Genomic DNA, 17,770 nt, shown 5'->3' on the forward strand with positions numbered 1-17,770 from the left:
CCACAAACCTGTTTTTTTTTTATTTTTTTCAAGTTTATCAATCATTCGACTAGTTGGCACCATATGAAATCACAAATGTGTGGGAAAAATTATATATGAAAAAGCTAATGATGAGGCTATATGCAAGCTGAAGATGATTTTTCCACTCAAAATACTTATTACGAAAATCATAAATGAACAAAATTGAAATAAATTTCCAAGTGTAGTCAAGCAATTTAAGCGATATCATCTAATTGACTCAAATTGAATATATTAAATGTGAAATCGTGTGCATGAATCAGAGTTGCAAACATATAGATTTTGTGTCTGCTTCAATTTCAATTGCAAGCCAGTCTCAGACTTAGGTTTCAGGCCTCATCAGCTATTCAATTCACGCCCAATTTCATTTGTAGCAATGAATAATGACGATGAAAGGGGGACAAGGAAACACAAGAGCGTAGCAGTTGGAGTTTAACTAATTAGTATAGGCAGCAATTAGCAGTAATTAAATCATATTCAAAACATGCCTCCTCAGTGTTTCACTGTCTATCTGTGTGTCTTTCAATTCGTCTGCTCTCTATCCTACCTTTGGCTGTGTGTATTTATTTAAAACCGTCACTGAGGACTTAACCACGCACAGCGTAAACTTTAACGATTTGCTTTTGACCTGCCACAAGCTGAGCCAAATGAATGACAGGCAGAGGGACAGAGAGACACACAGACAGAGTGACGAAGGAGCAACTCGTTGCCAAGTAGGAAACCGAACCCGAGAGTGCTTTGGGGCGGGTGCAACCAAGCGGCGTCCACTTGACACACATAATCGTAAGGCTGTCCCCTTTCTCGTCCCCTTTACTTGCTCTCCTCTTTCGACTCCTCGCCTGAAGACGGCAAGTCAACAATGCGCAAGGGTTTCAACTTGGTGGGGAGTGTAGGAGAAGATGGAGGAGGAGGACTTGAGGTAGAGTGTGAGCTGGTCTGTGCTGCTCTTGGCGTTCGTCTGTCGCGTTCCGGTTGCGGGCAACACCTTTTTGCCGAGCAAAAGGATTTGCCATGCTGCAGATAAAATCGTTCACCGCAAAACTTGTGCATTTTTTTTGTGTTGTTTACCCGCAAATTCGCCTTGGTTTCCCGCTCTTTTGAATACTCTATAGCATGATGGAAAAGTCAGATGAATAGGTTACGAAATATCCGAAATAGAGACATTATATTTTCATAATGTCATAGAATCATTTTGCCCTTATACGATGTTGAAATCAATATTCTTGTTAGTTCTAAAATTAATTCAAATTATTTAATATTAAAGTATGAGTGAATAACAAAACAATAAAAAATTGAAAATATAAACTAATTCTATAAAATAAGAATTTCAAAAATTATAAATTTACCCGTTTTTAATAGAGTTGCTTGAAGTTACTATTAACTTTGAAAAGTGGTTTTAAAAGTTCGAGTAACTGAAGAGCAGAGTATATGAAAATCGAAGTCTGTCCGCCAGAAAGCATTCTTATTTGTGCTTGTTTATGTTTGGCATTTAAATTCTAAGCGGCTGCAGCTTATTGAGTGTAACGGCTTTGCTTTGGGAATGGAACTTTTGGAGCAGCTTTAAGACCATGTCCTCGAAATTCGAAATGCTCTTAGAGCTCTGTCACGTCTTTGCTGCATTTCGCTTAAAAGTTTGCTCAAAAGGTTTTTACTTAAAAAAAGAAAATAAAACTAGAATACCGTTGGCGCAAATACATTTGTGATTTGCCCAAAATCGGCACACAAATTAAGTGCTAAACGACTTTTGAGGCGATAGTAAACCAATAAACAAATAAACAGGCAAGCAAACAATCCAACAAACAAACAAACAAACAAGGAGCTCAGACTCAATCGGATCCTGGAAATGTGTGCGTTAATTTTGGCTGGGCTGGAAATATCTTGAATATCTCGGCAAATCTCAATGAAAATAAACATTAACTTCTTGCGGGGGGAAGACACGACCCGACTCGACCCACTCAATTGCCTCATTGGCGCCGCCTTTTGGTCTAACTAACTCTGCAGAGTAGAGCAGATAGAGTGAGAAAGAGAGCAAATAAAACTAATTGAGCCTCCTCGCTACACTTTTATATACTTACTTATTTTCTATGTGTATCCATTATCTTTACAGTTAATGTCAGTCGAGTGTCTGGCGTCTGGATTCTTGAGCTCTGGAGTCTGCAAGCTTCTTGCTTGTGTGCACATCAAATGTGAGTGTTAATTTATGCCCTAGCATACTTTTTGGCGTTGCCCAACACATAAACAGACAAATAAATGTATATAGTATATATATATGTAGTGTTAATGAGGGCAAAAGCTGCTTGCCAGCTTCTTATTCAATGAGCATTTGTCCATTCGCCAATGCCGAATTATGTTCATTTGTGGGGGAAACCTTTTGATTGACATCTCGAAACAAATAGCTGACTAGAGATTAATGACCATGTTTGAGGCCAAAGTAGACAACAAAGTTTCTATTACTAAATCAGGCGCTTTTCTCTGAACTGGCTTTAATTGAATGATTTGGAATTCGATAGGAATTTCTCACTCTATGGTAAATATATTTGTATATTTACTTTGCTTTTAAATTAATGTCTGAAAAAAGGATCCAAATATTATTTCTCATACATATTTCAAGACTTAAAAGACTTTAAGAACAAAATCTTAAAACTATGAACGCTATAAATGCCAAATTCTTAAAATAAAATTAAATGTAATCTATCGAAATTCCTTCAAAGTTTTTATATAGATTTGATTGGTTTTGTTTTTAACTCCGTTAAGTGGAGTTATTAACATAAAACTGAATAACTGAATTCACTAATTGAAGAATGATATAGTAAAATAATTAATAAATACTTAAGTAGTTTATTGACTCTCATTAATAAAAAAATTAAAAACGATAACGCTATGCTATTTGTAATATTAGTTTAATTTTTGTTAACAGAATACATTCTGGCACACAAAAACATATCTTTGAAACGCTGATTTGCATTTTATTAGAACGTTGTCAGAGTCGAAGCTTTGAATATCTGTCAACCGTAGTCGAATCAAGGGAAAATATATTTTGTTGAGGCAAATATAAAAAAATGAGGAATGTAAAGTGTCCTTATCACTTCAGCCCTTAGAAATCCATTTCATTATGCATAATGTGCACATTTTTTACGCCAAGCATTTCCATCTCTCTTTCTCCGTCTGTGTGTTCTATATTTTTTGTGTAAGGGGGATTTGCACGGGACTCCATCAACTTATTTGTGCTTGATATTTACATAAAAATGCAAATAAAGTAAACTATTTTCAGTATTACGATGGCCAGCCTCAAAGCCATTTGGCTTATTGTTAGTCGCCTGACAGTTGATAAACACATCATCAAAAATACATATATACTATATATACATTTAAATATGTATTCAGTATAGATGCAAACGAAATATGTTTATAACTGCTTTGTAGTTGATACATATTTTGGCCATGTCAGAGTAGGATGTCTGTTGCCAACCAGCTTCAGCTTCAGCTCCCTCTCCAGCTTCAATTTCAAATCAAATTCCCTTTTCCAACAATTTATTTTGCTTATACTTATTTTTTGGCTGCACAAATTTTGCCTTCAACGAGCAACAACAGCAGAAACAATAACAGTAACGATGCCGTTGACAAGAAGGCCAAGAAACGAACAGCGACAAGCAACGCCAACATTTGACATTTTGTTGTTTCTCTGCCTCTGTATTCCCTTTTATTCTCTTCCCCTCTTTTCAGCTGTCTGTGATGTTCGTTTGTTTGACAAAAAACATGAAAATGCGATTTTTAGTTTTTCTCTTGCCACGAACGTTCTAACTGCGGTTGTTATTGTCTTTTTATACCCCGTAAAAATAGATCGAAAGGCACTTTTAAGACCCTAAGCTATGATTATGAAATTCAGATTTTAAAAATAGTAGTCTATAATAGAAATTAGAACACTTTATTACAATAATAGTCATGTCAACGTATTTTATATTTCAACAAAAAGAGGATAAAGCTAAGTTTGGTATTTTTTTCTAAGGAAAAAAAAATATTGAAAAATAAACTAAGGAATTTAATAAAAGACTTTTTAAGAAGATTATTAATAAAATTTCATAAATGTAGAAATATAATTTCAGTATTCCATCAATTTAGCGGATCGTTTTAAGTGATTCAAACAATTCATTAAATTTAAATAATTACAGGGTATCTGCCAAGTATATTTAACTATGTAACCATGGATAGCCACCATACTGCTACGTTAAAGTATTTGTCGTTTAGGGGCTTTGGTTTTGCTTTTTTCCTTTTAGCGTCACGCACGTGTCACTTTTGCTCTTGTTTCCTCTTTTATTTGGTGATTTTAAAGCTCTGCGCGCTCTATTCGCGATGTGTGTAAATCCCCTTTGTCACATTATAAATGCATTATTCTCCTTTTCGAATTCGTTTATCGGAATGCCAATAAATTTATAGGGATTCAATTATGCCAATAAAACTTGCGATTTTATGCAGTGTCAAGCGACTTTATCGCGCGACCTAAAAAATTGAAAATATGTGTGATAATTTTGCGATAACCTTGCAACTGGAAAAAGGAAACTTTTACGACAGAGCGCGGCTGTAGATCGTTCTTATGCTATTTACGAGTGGCAGTTGAAACACAATTTACAAAGCAAATGTTACGTATACGTAATATTTCAAGAAGGCAAACCCGACGGCGATTAAGCGAATCGCAACTGAATAATGGCAGATGATTAGACAAAACAACAATAGCCTAGCCAAAAAGAGAGCCCGCAGCAGTTTGTAGCCATAAATTAGTTGGTTAGTAGGTTTGTTCCCCTCTCCCCAACCTTGTGCTTACAGCAGCCATCCAAACCAAAACCAAACCGAACCGAAGCGAAACAAACTGCACGTAAAAACGTCTGTTTTTGCTATAATTGGCCACATATTTTGTAGGTTGAAGCCAGGGCCGCCAGGTGGAATGGCCAAAAAAGTAAACTTGGCATCAGGCAGTGGGGATTTGTTGTTGGTTCGCAGTGTGGCATGTGGTATGTGTGTGTGTTTGAGTGTGAGTGTGGTTGGTGTCGGTGGTGTGCCTTGCATATTGCCAACTGGGGCACATCAGGCTTATCAATATATTTTAGACAGTCCAGGAGTTTTTGGGCACATGAAAATGGCAAACCTATGCTAAAAAGTGTCCCACGTTGATGTTTGTTATGGAAATCCTTGCACAGAGCAGACCAATAATTTTCTGGATAGCTGCAAAAGGGCTGTCGGTTGTGGGCTGTTATGGAAATGAGCTCAGAAGAGATTTGTAGTCTCTGTGTGTGTGTGTGTGTGTGTGTGTGGTACTCAATGCACATTGAAGAGCAATGGGAATTGAAAATGAAAATAATTGCCGACAGATAAAATGGGCAAAAGCTAGAGCATACTTATTAGGGCAACAACAATAATTAGTCATGTTTTTAAGCTTCAATTTTAATCGACTCGTATGTTTTATGTGTTTTTAGTGCAATCAAAGATTTAGTTTGATTTTAATTTATTTAGTTTAGAATACGTTCCATGCAGAATGAAAAGAAAACACCATTTGATATGGCATGATAGGGGAAATAGAAATAGAACTAGACATGACAAAGGACACAGCTGGCGACTGAGAAGGCAACTCAATCGACTGACTGCACTGCTGCAAACTGTGTGCGGCCAACTTGAGAAAAAGAACTCAACGACTCTGGCAAATGTCGTTGTCGTTGTCGTCGTCTGTTGGCAAATGGTTATAAAACAAACTCAGACATAAGGATATGGAGACTGCACTGTGCACTGCATGGAACAATCCTCTTCTTGCCAATGCAATTTTTATAATAAAATAAAGTTTACATAAATGTTTTCTCAGCAAATATAAAACGTGGATACTGCAGGACATATGGAGTTGCTCACCGTTGCTGCTCTGCTGCTGTCACACAGTCAACCAGTCAAGCAGCCAACCAGTCAGTCCGTCACTCAGTCAATCAGTCGGTCAATCAGTGAGCTAGTGAGGTTTATTGTGAAGCAAAATATTTTCTTGCCTCTGTATTTGCATCTGTCGTTATTCATTTTTGTTGACGTTTGTTTGACACTCGCCTATCGTATGATTGATTTTCTCCTGCTGCGCATCGCTTATATGGAATTTCATATTGCGAGGAATGCAAGTGCAGATTCACAAATAATTAAGGATTCTAACATATGATTGATATCCTGTGGTGCTGAAATAAGTCTGATGAGTATGCTTTAAATTTAACATTCTCTGCTAAAGCCGGAGATAAAACAAGCACAACTACTGGCTGTTATTTTGTTGTGCAATATATTAATCAATATATGTAGTAACTACCTGGCAGACTGACATGTACTGCCTCCGACTCCTTTTGTCTGTTCTCGAGGGACGACCTCGTTGCGCTTGCCATGTGGGTCAGCCATATATTGACCACGAAAACGGCAAACATTCTCGTGGTTATTTCATAGTTCAAACGTGCTGGCAAATAAATAAAATATTGCACTATGCGAGGAAGGTTGCGGCTCTATAAACGATATACAAATAAAATGAAATACCAACTATGGCAATAGGCCAACTTAAGGCAATCAATTGAACAATAAAAACAGATTCGAGTTCACTTGCTACTAATATTAAAGCTTTTAATCAACAAAACAATTTTAAATTCTTCGCCTATCTAATATATTCAGAAAAGGTTTTTTTACTGTTTATTTATTGATAAGGGTATTAACAATTTGGCTTGGCTTACTGATTGCCGTATTTTTCTTATCGCATGTGGCTAAGAGCATCGCTTTTGACGACTACGTGCTGCACCGCAACAACAATTTATGTGCCCCAACTATAACAATAACAATGAACATTTCAGTTGGAAAAAAACACGAAATACAGAATGAAAGAGGTTTATGCGATTGAGTGTGTGTTTTTTTATGTAGTTGTTTTTGCCATGTTCACATCTGTGTATTTTGTATGGGTGTATACATCATGTTTTGTAGTAAAACTTATTGAAAAGTATTGGTCCAATAGTGGCAACAACAATATCAATAAGTCGCACTCCAAATTGTGCAGTTTTCTTTACTTTCACCTTATATTTTCTTTATATTGATTGACTGACACCCCGACTGACTGAGAGGCAACCACAAAATTTCCCGTTGTGGATGTTATTGCTATTTGTCTTTCGTGGTGAAAAGTATATTTATTTACTTTAGAATATTAACGAATGTGCGTGGGAGGTTTACATTATGTGCACAATGTCCTAAGAGGTTTTATGTGTTGAATCATTGAATGTTGAATTGACATTGGTTTAATAAATGCTTTAACTGATTCCTCAATGGATGGAAAATATCAAACAGACAATTTCTTTATACGCTACCCATAAAAATTTGATATGCCAAAAGTATATTCCAGTACTTTTCGGTATATTAATTTGATATATTTTAAAGATAATTCCCCACTGTTTTGTTCTCTTTCAAAATGGGTCGTGGATATCTATTATTTGTTTTTATTTATATGTATATTATCAAATTATTTAATACAGTTTTTAAACTATGAAACAAGATATCAATGTAGAATATTTTTTGCTGACAAAAATTCATAAATAAAATAAAATTTTTGCACTGTAACAAAAATCTATATTGTTTATGTTGATAATATTCAAGTGTTTGGCGATGCATAAACTAAAATCCCATTTTTGTAATATTATTTTAAAGTTATTCGAACCGTGGATATCCATTTGAAACACCTTTAGTGTCACAAGCAATTATGAATGAATTTAAAAAAAACTTAATTGATAAATGTCGACTATGTGAGTTACTGTAATACAGATAGAGTTATTGTTTTATTTATTTCGCTACATCGTATACCAATTAAAATAGAATAAGCAGGAAGAGAGTGATTTTTTTGTGCCACACCCTACAACATATCTATATGGAGAATATCCAATATTTCATTATTCATTTGATGGACTCATTCGGCGTTTATTTATTTACCTGTGTGCGTGGCAGCTGGAAAATGTGCGGGTATTTATTTAGTTTTTCAATTCAATTGAATTTCCATTAACAAATTGCGTTTCGGGCCCTCGACTCCAGCTTGGTCATCTCTCAACGCAATTTCTATTACCGTTCACAGGCACAATATATAAAAAAAAGAAACGTTCATTGTTTATCTTCTTCGTCATTCAGTGATGTGTTCGATGATATTTTGCTCTGGCTTCCGCGCTCCACTTTCAGTTATTGGAAGCATTTTTATTCCGACCACGATGGATTATATTTTTATGGTCGTGCTTTGTTTTGCGAGGTGAGCGAAAAAATTAACACAATTTGCACAGGTTTTTGGGAGGCGTCGTTTGCGAGCATATTTTCCGTTATTCTGCTCAGTCAACAAATTGAATTGAATTGTTTTTCCGGTATCGGAAATGTCTATAAAAAGACTGAAAATAGAAAACCTTTTTGTATTTCTCGACGGCAAAGTTTTGTTTGTTTTTCTATTTTTACTGCATTTTATCTTAAGTTGAAACATGGGTCCTTCGAACAGTTCAATCGATGGCATAATTCATAAGCATTTGCCTTTTCAATAACATGTCACACAGCTGACCCCAAACCCACTTCAACACTCTGGGGTCTTAGCAAGCACTTTACGCTACACTTGACAGCTGAACCACTTCACTCCAAGCCAGCCATCCATCCACCCACCCATCCACCTACCTACCAAGCAAACTAACAAAGCATCCTCTCAAGCTGCTTCCATCCACACACAACTCGTCTCGACTTTACTCAGCTGCTAAATTATGAACAGCCTTTATTGCTCTGCGAACCTTGACCGCATGACAAGCTGAAAATGTTAAGTAAAGCTATCGTAAATGGCATAAGGAACCACAAGAAGCAATGGTGGTTTTGTCCAAAAAGAGGGGGACGAAAAGAGGGAGATGAAGAGATATTTAGCAAGTGTCCACTGTATGAAGATGATGGGCAACAATAAATTTATGAACTTTCAAACCAATTAACTTGTAAATTTTGCACTCAATTAGCCTGCATGCGACATTTAATCAAGATATTTTTTATGCGCACATTAATGCACATTAATACCCTGCAATTTACAAGGAAAGGGTAGTCGGAGAAAAAATACATTAGTTTGTTACTAAAATAAATATACCAAATATATATACTGAGTATATATTTGTGAAATTTTGTAAAGTACTTTTTAAGGGCCAATGTAATTAAATACTAAATTAAATATATTGCATATAATACCAGATGTATACTCATTGAGTATATAAATTGATTGGTGAGATTTATTTACTTTTAGGTTTATTTACACCATATGAAAATGAATTAGTTAAATACTAAAAAAAATATACTAAATGTTAATATACTGATTATACAATTTAGTGTTGGAATATTATTGAAAAGCCTTCATTTAAAGCCTAGTAAACAATAAAAAGTATATACCAAAATAAATATACTGAGTATGTGCTGTTGGTGTATTATTAAAATGTATTTTTTAAGGCCAAACTCTTAGACGTTTTATACCGGTTAATGTAGCATTTGCAGGCGATTATTTATTTAAGAACTCGGCACATTTTGTTGCCCATTGTTGAATTGTTGTGTCGCCTGTCTTTAACTTGCCTTGCCGCCGACCATAATTTCCAATTAGGCCTCAGCGATGTGGCATTAAAATGAGTAAGTCGAGCATTTTGCGCTCTGCAGAATCATAAATAATTGAATAACTTACTCATTTCTCTGTTGGACATGTCGCCCCGAGGCAACAAACAATTCCATTCCACTTACCGCATTCCCTCGTTTTTTCTGTCTTTCTGATGTTGAAGCTAATGCCATTTCGTGGCAACGTCGTCTCCCTTTCTCTTATCTAACGCTGACATGCACATTATGTTCTCATTTCTCCTGTAGCTTGCGCGTTCTTAAATTTGTCACAATTTTGTTAAAGCGAATGTTGCTGCAATTTGTTTTTTTTTTTTCTTTTTGCCCCTCGTTCCGTTTATCGATCATAATATGCTGCTGAGTAGTCTCATTAATGTTCGTTCTCTCTCTCTCTCGGTTGCCGTGCCTCAGTTAACTTGGCCAACGGACGCTGCTCGGTTCACGTAATTTCGCTGTGCACTGATTTATGCTTATCTCTTAGTCATATTTTTACATTTACCTTTATCTTGCATAGCCCATCTCGCGTTACCGTCAGTGCGCGCGAATCAGTTTTGACCTTATTTCTTTGAACTTAATTTTGTTTATCCCTTCTGCCTTGCTCTCTTATTATCTGCGTGATGAAATTGTCGAGTATACCGGGTGCTTGGCTTTTAATTTTGAAAAGGTCGGGAATCGTAAAGCATTTAACTAATTGACAGCTTCGCTATCAAGGAAGTTTCAGAGTTATTAACGAGTATATACAAAACATGGTAAAAATTAAATATAAAATACTAAATTCAGCTACATCTTCTAATTTGCACATTTATTTAACACTCTTTTTAAGACTTGCATATTTCAACATAGGTTTGACTTTCAACAATTTCGGTTAGTTTATTTTCTGTGGTCTACTAAATGTGCTTATCAAGAGTTATGGCTTAGCTTAAATCTTCAAAATGTTACTGCTTTTAGGACACCCTATTTCCAACTGGACAATCATCGTAAAACTGGTTTTATACTGCAGTCTAGTTCGCTCACAAATAGCTTCACCTGCTGGCGCAGTTTGAAAACATGCTGCACTCACCTGCAAAGCTTTAAACACACTATTATTCACACACACACACACACACACATACGAAGAAACACACTTATATTTGAAATTTTCACACTAAGCTAACGAGCAAGTGATGACCATTTTCTTGCTCCTCGCATCGACTACATCAATATTTATGTATCCTTCATAGGGAGTTGAGTTGGCTTCTGGTTCTTTGCAATTATTAACATTCATGCTCCATAAGGCCCGGCACGTAATGAGCAAATCGCAGAGCAATTAATGATTTCATTCTTATCCTGTAGCAATTTGTCTTACTCTCGGTGTCTTTTATCGTGACAGCGACGTCACGCGTGTTGCACATAAAACATAGCGAAAGAAGAGAGTAGATAAGTAGTGGAAAAATTGAGAAATGTGTAGGACACGCAAATACCCTGATTTTCAAAATGAATGAGAAACTGTTAAAATGCAATCTGTTCTTTTAATATGCAAACTTAACAAAGACTTATAGTTCTGCTGAAAAATGTGAATTCAACGAAGCCATTTGAGCAGCCGCCCGACTGCAAATTAAATAAAAATACACATCATGCGTCGAGCTGTGTGTGTGATGCTTTTCTCTCCGGTTTGCCAGTTTGGCCAGCAGTCTGCGTGACTCGGCATTAATCTGCAGGACTTCAGCTGCAGTTGCACTTCCTTGTCTTTCTCTCTCATTTGCTGTTTTCTGTTTTCTGTGTTAGAGGCGAGGGCGTTGCTGCATGCCACTATGGGAAATTTGACCACTTTCTCTGGCCAAAAGTCATTTTTTGAAAGTTGGCCAATAGAACTAATTTTATGTGCAATGTGTTCACAATAGATCATTCATCAATGTTGCATACCAGAATTTTCGATAGATGGCGCCACTCAAGAAATATCAGCTGATAAACACAGCTGTGTGAATGGCAGTTCACGTGTTTTTGCATATTGCATTTTTCTTGCAATTTTCCAATTGTCAATAATGAAAAATTAAAGCACATTGTTCAAATTTTTGAAATGAGTTGTATCCACAGTGGTTTGTATTATGTGTTTGTGCTTGTGAAATGTGTAAAAAAATCGTGTTGTCCCCTGAATAGATTAAAATTGTTAATAACCTAAAAAGTGGATATTTTTGATGGAGTCTCATTTTTCGAAAGCTGTGAAAAGTGACTGCACCAGATTGCCTCGATGAAATGTTTTCTATGTTGTAGAGTATTTCATTCTTGTTCAAATGAGAGTAATTAAAAAGATCACAAATAACCACAAATCCCTTAAATTTTAATTTTTAGAACGTAATCTTACAGCAAAAATTTAGAGTTTTAGGTTAAATGAAAATTAATGTCGAGAAAAAAAAAACAAAATTGATTTTTTTTGTTAAATCTTATATGTAGTATGTGATATAAGTAGGAAAAAAGTGATTTTACCACCAAAAAAAATGAAAAATTTTAAAAAACAAATTGCATGAAATTTTTTTTTTTTGTAATTTTTATTAAATTACAACGTGCCACGCCCACTAATGTTACAAAATATATAAAATAATTATTATAGAAACATTTCTTGTATATTAAAATAGTATTTTAAACATTTTCGCAAAATTACTTAAATTAAAAAAAAAGGGGGCGGTGCCACACCCATTTTTTTTTTTAATTTCAATAGATAATGGTTGTCTTAACCTAATGCAAAAAACCGATTTGAATTATCTTGCTCCGTTCTTGAGATATTAATTTTGGCCAGAGAAAGTGGTCAAATTTCCTATAGTGCATGCGTACGTGCTTGCAACACCTAAATGTATGCAACAATATTTTTGCACATGCAACGCCAGAGAAAGAAAGCATTAAGAGTGAAGCTGGGGCATGGCAAGCAAGCAAGCCAGACAATGGAATGCCGCACAAATTGAAATTCTTTATACAAGCGGCTCTAGTGTTTTGTTTGCCTAAACGGCTGGACCACGCCCATAGCTGACCCCCCCCCCCAACTTTGACCAGTTCGCCTTTATTTGGTTAGGCTGCCCAGGCTCTTGGCCTGCATGTATAGCAAAACATGGAGAAGCTTTAATAAATGCTGAGGATTTGTATATTTCTGAATTTTATACCTGATAGTCTTTTATGTGATTTGAGGAATGGATTTTTAGATTTTTTTAGCATGCTTGGAAATGTGCAGAAAACAATGCAATTCAATTAGAGGATTTGAAATAATTGTATAACTTTTGTATTTAAAATAAAAACATGTTAGTTAAACGAATTTTGCATCTTTAAAAATGTGAAATTTTTGGGAGTTCTTATCTTGTTTTATTTTGCTTAGAATATACATATTAACAATTGTATTAAAAATACCAGTTGTTTAAGAAAGTGCTCATAAATTTGCAGAAATAATGCTATTTGCATTTACATATATGCTTAGTATTATGTTAATTACATTATTATTGGGTTGCCCAAAAAGTAATTGCGGATTTTTCATATAGTCGGCGTTTATAATTTTTTTAACTGCTTGTGACTGTAATTGCATTCTTTCTTTTGTCAGTTATTAGCTGTCACTATTAGCTTGCTTTAGAAAAAAAGTGCGCGTAATTTTGTTTACATTTGTTTGTTTACTTTATTATTTCCGTAAAGGAAAAAGCGCAGAGAGAGTTGCTAAAAAGTTACGTGATGTGTATGGTGATAAAGCCTTAAAATAAAGACAGTGTCAAAATTGGTTTCGCAAATTCCGTTCTTGAGATTTTTCACTTAAAGATGAGCCATGGGATTGCAAGGGTGTGGTATATTTTGAGCTGCTTCCAAGGAATCAAACGATTAATTCGGATGTTTACTGTCAACAACTGGACAAATTGAATGCAGCCATCAACGAGAAACGGCCAGAATTGATCAATCGTAAAGGTGTCATTTTCCATCATGACAACGCCAGACCACCCACATCTTTGATGACCCGGCAAAAACTGGGACAGCTTGGCTGGGAAGTTTTGATGCATCCACCATATAGCCCTGACCTTGCACCATCAGACTACCATTAATTTCGATCTTTGCAGAACTCCTTAAATGGTAAATGACACTTGGTTCAGTTTTTTGCAGATAAAGGCCAGAAGTTCTATGAGCGTGGAATACAAAATTTGCCGGGAAGATGGCAAAAGGTTATCGAACAAAATGAAAATTATATATTTGATTAAAGTTCATTCTAAGTTTGATTAAAAATGCATTTACTTTCTTTTAAAAAATCCGCAATTACTTTTTGGGCAACCCAATATGTTAGATCTATAATGTTAATGAATGCATGTATTTACAATGCATGACCAGAGTTCTCCTGTTATATTCGAATGCATTTCTTTAGTAAAAAAGCTAAACAAACGACACTAGAAATTGTATTATTTTGTGCTTAAATTAAGATAGCGAAGAACTACAAATTATATTTTAGTAATTTGCAATCTTATGAAACGCTTAGTCTGTAAAGCTTCTCATATTAATTGTCTGGCCCACGACATATACGATTATTTACATATTTAATTAGTATTTTCCTCTTATTGTTTAAGGACAGGGCTTTAATTTACTTAAGCAATTTGCTTCCCTGAAGCATTACTCAAAATACGCAATTTTCTTTAGATGCGCATAACTTTTGGTTGTAAACATCTGAAGTGTTTTAGTGTAGACATGAGCACGTAACTGTTGGCTTAGCACTCTTTACCTTGTGCTGCATAGCTTTCAATTGTCAATCACTTTGACTAGTCGCTCGTATTTGTTTCCATGTAAATACTAATTAAATTCCAAGCGCCGCCGCATGAAATATACACATATGTATATGTTATGCATGCAAAGAGTGTGTATGCTTGTAATTGATATTGTCATTGCATTGCCATTGAAATGTGTCATTTGTGTTATCGTTTGCATTTAAATGCAGCAATAACAATTTTTAATTGACAGCTAGCAGCATAACATAAAATTGTCTGCATTGTGTTTGTGGGTGAGTCCTTAAATTGCGTTTAAATGCTTCCGTTTTTACTCTTCTATTTTACTGCATATCATTACTATGTGTTAATCTGTTTTTATGTTTTTTTTTTTTGTTTTTCGCTCACTTTAGACGCTGTCAGTTGTTTGCATGATAACAAAAACGAAAGTTTTTAATTAAAAAATGGCAAGGAATTTGCATTGCATAATTTGTGGCGCGAGTACCTGACATTTGCTGCTGCATGCCACAAGGAGAGACGACACACATTAGTCTACTCATTCCGACACTGCCTGCAATTCAATTATAGCCCCCAAAACGAGTGCACCACACACGCACTCGCACAACCACACACACACGCATTTTAATTAAATAAATTTTGTATGTTTGCGCTGCCTGTCATAAACACGAAGGCAGAGGAGACGAGGCGAGGGGAGGCATGAAAATGAAAACATTTAACTCTCGGTTACGTTAAAGGGTTAAGGGGGCAATGCAGGACGCAGAAAGCAGGACGTTGGACGTAACTCTTCGTTTAGTTGGTTTGTTTGCATAAAATGCAAGAAAATTGCCTTGGCAGCTGATGTGGCTGCTGTTGCCGCTTCGCCTGTAACTATGCAGCATCAATTTGAGCTTGCCGTCAACATATTTCCATGCTTGTGTGTGCCAGAGTGTGTGTGTGTGTGTGATTGTATGTGTGAGTGCACACGTTTGATGTCACATCGTCTCGTTTTGAGGTTGCGTTTGCTGCGCACATAATCAAATTTAAGTTGACTGCGAGTAGTTATGCCTGTCTATGATTCGCCTCTTGGCTTCTCTGCGCTGCTCTGCATTTGCTGCATGCCACATTCCACATGCCATATGGCATATGCAAGATGGCACACATATCGCTTGCTAGGTTGCATTTAATTGAACTTTGCAAACAGTTCTCACCGAGTCTGTTACAGAGAGGATTACGTGTCCGGCACTGTCTTAGACTAATGAACAAGTTGTTTAGTCAACTTCTTTGATAGCGCTGCTTCTATTAGAGATTTTCGATTTTGTGAATGATGATGCCGAATTAATGGCAACAAAAAATATGCAAAAAGGATTTCAATTCAAGAGATTTCATTTAATATTTTAAATGCTGAATAGTTGCTCAAATACTTGTCTAAGCAAACAACATCAAATTTGCTCATCTGTCTTGCAAAAACCTCAACGACAGCAGCTAATTAAGTCACATTTAAGAAACACGCTCTCGAGTTGGTAGCTGATACCCATTAATAAGTTGGGAAGCAGTATTTAAAATAGTTAAATAATTCTAAGTAAGTCATATCGATAGTGTAAGCACTTGTTCGATAGTTGAGTAATTGAGTTGGCATACGATCCAAAAGAAATTAATTGAATTGAATTTGAAGAAAATAGAAAGTAAATTCTAATTTTGTGGCAACATTTTTGATATTAGGAATTGAAAATGCACCAGGGTATTTCCTAGTCAGTAACACCCTAGTCCTATTTGGTTGTAGGATCTGTACACACCCACGAGCTTCAAGGGAACCTTTCGCTCAACCAACTTTTGCCTTGGTCTGCAACTATTTTGTGGCATTGGATATTGTTGTCTCTCTCTAGCTCGTTTCATAGTGGCATCTCGCTCCCACTCTCTGTCTGTGATAGTTAATTATAACTATTATTATTATTTTTTGGAGGATGGCAGTGGCAGCTGCAGTTTCGGGTTCGTTGGTCAATGTGGTCGTCCACTGTCGAAACTAAGCACTGTAAACAGATTTAATAAAGCTCTTCGTTGCCTCAAACTCAAACTCAAACTGAAACTCGGTCTAAGGCGGATTTGTTCAGTTGGTTGGGTTGGAAGGGATTCAAAATCAAGTTGTAGGCAAATGGTTTGTTGTGGCTTTTGCGCTTTTCCTCTGGAAATTAGGCAACAGTAAATAATTATTTATACAACCTATTTGTGCTGGTCGAGATGCGATGCGATGCGATGCGATGCTAGAAAACCCAGCATAATTGCTTGTGGCTTTGCCGCTGTCGATTTTGTCATTGGTTGCTCTCTGGACCACAAGACACGGGCCATCCTTTGGTTTTCGGAGCATCCTCACAGCCTCTGGTGTTGCATTTCAAGTGCTCAATTAAAGCATAAATATTTATTTAAATATGAGAAAGAGATGCTGTCTGTCAGCAGGATTTTGGAAAATAATACTCCTACTCTGGCAAAAAGTTCTTTTGACTCGGAAAAATCAAGTTTCAACTTTGGCAAATTGTAACTTATTTCATGGAGAATATCCTGTAATAATTACGCCCAGTCAGAGGGCAACACAGACTAAAATTTCAACAGTGCTTTGTAATAAGCGTACTGTAAAGCATAAAGGACATTTTCATGACCGTCATAATGGTATTTATTTTTATAAATGGTATATTTCACTAAAGTTGTTCGCACCGGTTTTACCTGTGCCACATTTAAAGGCCGCAGCTCCCTAACAGAGGGGCAACAACAATGCCGACAAAAATAAATAATAATAATGCTTTAGCAAAAGTTTAAGCAAATAATACAGCAAAAACAAGCGAAGCTTAAGCTAAGGTAACTTTTTTTTTTGTGTTTTGTTGGTGGAAAGAACCTTATAGAGTAGGTCAGAGGGAGGGAGAGCGGGGTTTTTAGGCATTCGAGGTTTCAATTTAATGCTTCGTTACCTTTTTTGGAGCAAATGTTGAAACATTTTCAAGTGGCCAAGTACTTGAGGAGCAAGTTTAAAGTGTGCTCACAAACAAGGCATACGAAAGAAATTGAGCTCCCCTCGAGCGTTTCTCCTAAAAACGAAACACAAAACTGAGCCTTTTATTGTCAAGGATTTCGGCTGAAAGCTGGCCATGAAACAATAACTAGAAGATTTATTGCATGAATACCTTTTTATTCTGTTTGCTTTTTTTGTAAAATTTATTAATAATATGAGCCAAGGATTTCGCGAAAGTGAGCGCGTGTCTAAGGATTCTGAGAAGTACCACAAAAGGGAATAAAATGCGAAAGCCTCTCCTTGGGTTCAAATTTTCATCAATTTATGTACCTCCCGGTAGATAAATAGAAAATGAACAAAAAGGAGAAAGTTTTTCGAAGCACCGAAATGTGATAATGAGAAAGGAAATTATAAATAATTGCCCAAA

The 17,770-nt window shown here is 35.9% G+C and overlaps 1 protein-coding gene across 3 annotated transcripts in view; it reads left to right on the forward strand.

Annotated features, from left to right (window-relative positions):
- LOC117574052 (furin-like protease 1) overlaps nt 1-17,770 on the forward strand; it is a 164,208-nt gene that overhangs the window by 55,390 nt on the left and 91,048 nt on the right. For all 3 annotated transcript variants that reach the window (XM_052008234.1, XM_052008235.1, XM_052008236.1), the window contains exon 2: nt 2,126-2,204. The gene's annotated coding sequence lies outside the window, so the exon portion shown is untranslated. The remainder of the gene's footprint in view (nt 1-2,125; nt 2,205-17,770) is intronic.

This window comes from Drosophila albomicans, chromosome 2R (genome assembly GCF_009650485.2).
Source record: "Drosophila albomicans strain 15112-1751.03 chromosome 2R, ASM965048v2, whole genome shotgun sequence".
NCBI lineage: Eukaryota > Metazoa > Arthropoda > Insecta > Diptera > Drosophilidae > Drosophila > Drosophila albomicans.